This window comes from Sceloporus occidentalis, unplaced genomic scaffold (assembly GCF_023333645.1).
Source record: "Sceloporus occidentalis isolate IW3139 unplaced genomic scaffold, rSceOcc1.0.p SCAF_300, whole genome shotgun sequence".
Taxonomy (NCBI): Eukaryota; Metazoa; Chordata; class Lepidosauria; order Squamata; family Phrynosomatidae; genus Sceloporus; species Sceloporus occidentalis.
In genome coordinates this window covers 687,333-693,959 of record NW_028317280.1, presented here as the reverse complement: position 1 = coordinate 693,959, position 6,627 = coordinate 687,333, and positions in this window count along the sequence as shown.

Below are 6,627 nucleotides of genomic sequence, written 5' to 3'. Positions count from 1 at the left end.
GAACCCATTATGATGTCGTCATGATGATGTCATCATGAACCCATTATGATGTCGTCATGATGTCATCATGAACCCATTATGATTATGTCATCATGAACCCTTTATGATGTCGTCATGATAATGTCATCATGAACCCATTATGATGTCGTCATGATGATGTCATCATGAACCCATTATGATGTCGTCATGATGTCATCATGAACCCATTATGATTATGTCATCATGAACCCTTTATGATGTCGTCATGATAATGTCATCATGAACCCATTATGATGTTGTCATGATGATGTCATCATGAACCCATTATGATGTTGTCATGATGATGTCATCATGAACCCATTATGATGTCATCATGATGTCATCATGAACCCATTATGATGATGTCATCATGAACCTATTATGATGGTTTCATGATGATGTCATCATGAACCCATTATGATGTCGTCGTGATGATGTCATCATGAACCCATTATGATGATGTCATCATGAACACATTGTGATGTCATCATGATGATGTCATCATAAACCCATTATGATGTTGTCATGATGATGTCATGATGAACCCATTATGATGTTGCCATGATGATGTCATCATGAACCCATTATGATGTCATGATGATGTCATCATGAACCCATTATGATGTCGTCATGATGATGTCATCATGAACCCTTTATGATGTCGTCATGATAATGTCATCATGAACCCATTATGATGTCGTCATGATGATGTCATCATGAACCCATTATGATGATGTCATTATGAACCCATTGTGATGATGTCACCACGAACCCATTATGATGTCGTCATGATGATGTCATCATGAACTAATTATGATGTCATCATGATGATGTCATCATGAACCCATTATTATGTCATCATGCACCCATTATGATGTCATCATGACGGTGTCATCATGAACCCATTATGATGACGTCATGATGATGTCATCATGAACCCATTACGATGACATCATGATGATGTCTTCATTAACCCATTACGATGACATCATGATGATGTCATCATTAACCCATTATGATGATGTCATCATGAACCCATTATGATGTTGTCATGATGATATCATCATGAACCCATTATGATGTCGTCATGATGATGTCATCATGAACCCATTGTGATGATGTCATCATGAACCCATTGTGATGTCATCATGATGATGTCATCATGAACCCATTGTGATGTCATCATGATGCTAGCGCTCTACTATTTGAGCTAATTCCCCTACATAACTTTCTACCTTTTAGGTGAAACAGGGAAACAGTGTATTTGCTGCAAGTAATGTACTGATGGTCTTGCTGCATGTACTGCTCTAATTACACATGAAACCAAGAAAACACTTGAAAAGCACATGAAAAATCTGTGGAAAAGCCTAAGGTCTATATAGTTTGTTTCCCTCCAATTTATTGCCAGCGTTAAGCACAAAATTATTGAAAATTTATAAAGTATAAATAAAGTAATGGAGAATGCAGGCATTGATCCTGCTACCACTCGCATGCTAAGCGAGCACTCTACCATTTGAGCTAATTCCCCTTGATAGTGTCACTTGTTTTCGGTGAAACAGGGAAACAGTGTATTTGCTGCATGTAATGTACTGATGGGCTTGCTGAAACCAAGAAAACACTTGAAAAGCACATGAAAAATCTGTGGAAAAGCATAAGGTCTATATAGTTTGTTTCCCTCCAATTTATTGCCAGCGTTAAGGACAAAATTATTGAAAATTTATAAAGTATAAATAAAGTAACTGGAGAATACAGGCATTGATCCTGCTACCTCTTGCATGCTAAGCGAGCACTCCACCATTTGAGCTAATTCCCCTTGATAGTGTCCCTTGTTTTAGGAGAAACAGGGAAACAGTGTATTTGCTGCAAGTAATGTACTGATGGGCTTGCTGCATGTACTGCTCTAATTACACATGAAAAAAAGAAAACACTTGAAAAGCATATGAAAAATCTGTGGAAAATCATAAGGTCTATATAGTATGTTTCCCTCCAATTTATTGCCAGCGTTAAGCACAAAATTATTGAAAATTTATAAAGTATAAATAAAGTAACTGGAGAATGCAGGCATCAATCCTGCTACCTCTCACATGCTAAGCGAGCACTCTACCATCTGAGCTAATTCCCCTTGATGCCAAGTGAGCACCCTACCATTTGAGCTAATTCCCCTACATACCTTTCTTCTTTTTAGGTGAAACAGGGAAACTGTATTTGCTGCAAGTAATGTACTGATGGGCTTGCTGCATGTACTGCTCTAATTACACATGAAACCAAGAAAACACTTGAAAAGCACATGAAAAATCCGTGGAAAATCATAAGGTCTATATAGTTTGTTTCCCTCCAATTTATTGCCAGCGTTAAGCACAAAATTATTGAAAAATTATAAAGTATAAATAAAGTAACTGGAGAATGCAGGCATCGATCCTGCTACTTCTCGCATGCTAAGCGAGCACTCTACCATTTGAGCTAATTCCCCTTGATAGTGTCCCTTGTTTTCGGTGAAACAGGGAAACAGTGTATTTGCTGCAAGTAATGTACTGATGGGCTTGCTGAAACCAAGAAAACACTTGAAAAGCACATGAAAAATCTGGGGAAAAGCATAAGGTCTATATAGTTTGTTTCCCTCCAATTTATTGCCAGCGTTAAGCACAAAATTATTGAAAATTTATAAAGTATAAGTAAAGTAACTGGATAATGCAGGCATCGATCCTGCTACCTCTCGCATGCTAAGCGAGCCCTCTACCATCTGAGCTAATTCCCCTTGTAGTGTCCCATGTTTTAGGTGAAACAGGGAAACAGTGTATTTGCTGCATGTAATGTACTGATGGGCTTGCTGAAACCAAGAAAACACTTGAAAAGCACATGAAAAATCTGTGGGAAAGCATAAGGTCTATATAGTTTGTTTCCCTCCAATTTATTGCCAGCGTTAAGCACAACATTATTGAAAATGTATAAAGTATAAATAATTAACTGGAGAATGCGGGCATTGATCCCACTGCCTCTCGCATGCAAAGCGAGCGCTCTACCATTTGAGCTAATTCCCCTACATAACTTTCTACCTTTTAGGTGAAACAGGGAAACAGTGTATTTGCTGCAAGAAATGTACTGATGGGCTTGCTGCATGTACTGCTCTAATTACACTTGAAACCAAGAAAACACTGGAAAAGCACATGAAAAATCTGTGGGAAAGCATAAGGTCATCATGATGACCATTGTGATGATGTCATCATGATGATGTCATCATGAACCCATTATGATGTTGTCATGATGATGTCATCATAAACCCACTATGATGATGTCATCATGAACACATTGTGATGTCATCATGATGATGTCATCATAAACCCATTATGATGTCGTCATCATGAACCCATTATGATGTCGTCATCATGAACCCATTATGATGTCGTCATCATGAACCCATTATGATGTTGTCATCATGAACTCATTATGATGTTACCATGTGTGACAGGGCCAGGCTAGCTGGCTCATGTGTCATATGAAGTTTAGCCGGGTCACGGAGCACTTTTGTGTCCGGTTCTGTATACTGTGACCCGGTAATATATTATATTGTGTTTATTGTGTAACCGGCCCAGAGACTGATGTGGATTCAGCCCCAGCCTTCAAAGAGACGATCCTATAATCTGGCTGGGGCTCTTAATCAGCCAACACAGCCCTGTCTGCCCAGACGGCCCCCGCACTACAGGGGGGATAACACAGGTGGGGGAACCCATTGTATTCTGTAATCCCCTCACCTGATACATCCCCTGTATACTGATGGGATTTGTGATGGGATGTGGCTGATGGGATTGGGGGTTGGGTTCGGTACACATTGCATTGAGATTGTATATAAGTTCTGTGTGTTTGTAATAAAGAGAGCTCTTCTTGGTTTACTACGAATGGTGGTCTGGATGATCCGTGGATAGCTGAGTGCGATCCGTATGAGGGACTGACTGGTGATTCCTCAGCCCTCAAACAGGGGTACCCAGCCTTGGGTACGGTGACCCTGTAACATTGGTTGGCAGCGGTGGGAAGAATGCCACGACTTGGGTGAAATCCAAACCACCAACTGGGATTGCAGACGAGAGACACCAAGAGAGCTCCTGGAGGTTTGTAGCAAAGGAAAGGCTACTCTGATTGCGGACTGCAGAGAGATGGACCGGCACCAGGATGTCCCAGAGGAGAGCCTCGGACTGAGTGCTCTACAAAAGAACATTCTATGGCACCTATCCCTGTACCCAGGAGGGGCTACATCGGAGCAAGTGACGGCGGTGATTAAAATGTGTCACCAGGAACTGAGCCAGAGTGGGTCTGTATCTCCCAGACTAGAGGAACAGACCCCCAAAATATCATACCAGGATATCCAACCCTTCCGAGAACCAGAGGGTGAGACAGACCGGGTTACAGCCGAGGTGTGTGAGCTGGAACACCAGCAATGGCAGTTAGAGTCTGCGCCTGCAGACTGGAGGGATGATTTCTCCCATCCACACTTTGAAACGTACTGGGCACAGTACTGGACAATGTGGGATATACGAGTTCCACTCCTGGGGGAGAACCCGTTGCCGGAGTGGGAAGACGAATTGAGGGGTCTCATATATGCAGAGCTCGACCTCCAGAGCCGCTACCAGGGATTCTCCCAGCAGTTAGCAGGTGAAGACCACAGCGACCCTCTGATGCTGTATAGCCCCGTCGACCCAGGACTGATATATGATGCCTTCCAATTTGACTCGTCCTTCGGAAGCCCCTGCCAGTACCGCAGGGATACAATCTGGGACAACCGTGCAGAAGTCCTGGTTTATGCTATTCCCCCCGAGCAGAGGCTGTTATGGATTGCCTGGTCCAAGAGGAATGGCAGCTTGAGAGGGACTATAAAGAATTGCTGCGGAGAGTGGAGCTTCAGGAGTTACAAGGAGACTGGGAGCATGGTACTACAACTTGCGGGAGTGGGACCGAGGTCCTCTTCACCTACTCCTCAGCCCCTGCCCTGGTGAGAAGAACCGAGGCCCTCGCCAGCAAGAAGAAGCGGAGGAGGAAGCCAAAAGCTCCGACCCAAGTCCTCACCAACAACCCTGGCTGCTCTACCCCGGCAGAAGAGATGACTGTCCCCACCGCCCGAGTAAGTGGCACAACCCCCCTCACCAAACCCCTAGCTATGCCCGTAGAAGCCAGTGCCCCAGACTGTCCCCCTGATTTCCTGAGTGTCCTGGGAGAAGCCCGGGTCACTGCCCCAGAGGTTCCCACTGAAGTCCCCGGTGACCCGGTAGAGGCACCATTCCCTAACCTAGCGAGGACGCCAGAGGGGCTGCCGAGTTCCCTGGGTCCTCTCAGTAGCCTGGCGCAGGCCCTGGTTCCTATCCCTGTGTTTTCCGAAGTGATCCCTGGTTCCCCAAGTGTCCTGGTAGAAGCCCAGGTCACTGTCCCAGAGTGTTCCTCTGACTCTCCCCGTGCCCAGGCAGAGGCACCTGTCCCAGAGAGGAAGATCGAGGGTCTGCTTAACCCTCCCGGTGGTCCAGTATTGGCACCTGTCCCTGCCCCGGAGTATTCCCCTGGGTCCCCTGAGTACCCCGCAGAGCTGCTTAGCTCGCCCAATAACCCTGTAAGGGCACCTGTTCCTGTCCCAGAGTGTCCCCTAGGTCACTCCAGTGTCCCGGTAGAGGCCTCGCTTACTACCTCTACGTGTTTCCCTGGTTCCCCGAGTGCCCCCGGCCCGATCAGCAGGGCTTTCCTTCCATGCAACCGCCCTGGCCTGGCAGCTGCCCCAGACTCAGTTCCCAAGACTAGGGAGCAAGAGTCTCCACGTGCCCCTGTTACCCCGGTGAGGGAGATAGCCATGTGCCCCCGGCTGAGCTGGGACCGTCCTCCAATTCAAAGAGGACTACTGACTATCCTTTTGGGCAACCAGGGCCCTGGCCCACCTTCTCTGGATGCTTCTGACAAAGGGCGCCATGAACTAAGGCCTGCACCTGTGAACTTTGTCCACTCGGACAGCCTGCAGCAGACCCGTGTGGATCTGCCTGGTCTGCCGGACCGTTGGTCAAGGGGGAGATCTGTGACAGGGCCAGGCTAGCTGGCTCATGTGTCATATGAAGTTTAGCCGGGTCACGGAGCACTTTTGTGTCCGGTTCTGTATACTGTGACCCGGTAATATATTATATTGTGTTTATTGTGTAACCGGCCCAGAGACTGATGTGGATTCAGCCCCAGCCTTCAAAGAGACGATCCTATAATCTGGCTGGGGCTCTTAATCAGCCAACACAGCCCTGTCTGCCCAGACGGCCCCCGCACTACAGGGGGGATAACACAGGTGGGGGAACCCATTGTATTCTGTAATCCCCTCACCTGATACATCCCCTGTATACTGATGGGATTTGTGATGGGATGTGGCTGATGGGATTGGGGGTTGGGTTCGGTACACATTGCATTGAGATTGTATATAAGTTCTGTGTGTTTGTAATAAAGAGAGCTCTTCTTGGTTTACTACGAATGGTGGTCTGGATGATCCGTGGATAGCTGAGTGCGATCCGTATGAGGGACTGACTGGTGATTCCTCAGCCCTCAAACAGGGGTACCCAGCCTTGGGTACGGTGACCCTGTAACACCATGATGATGTCATCA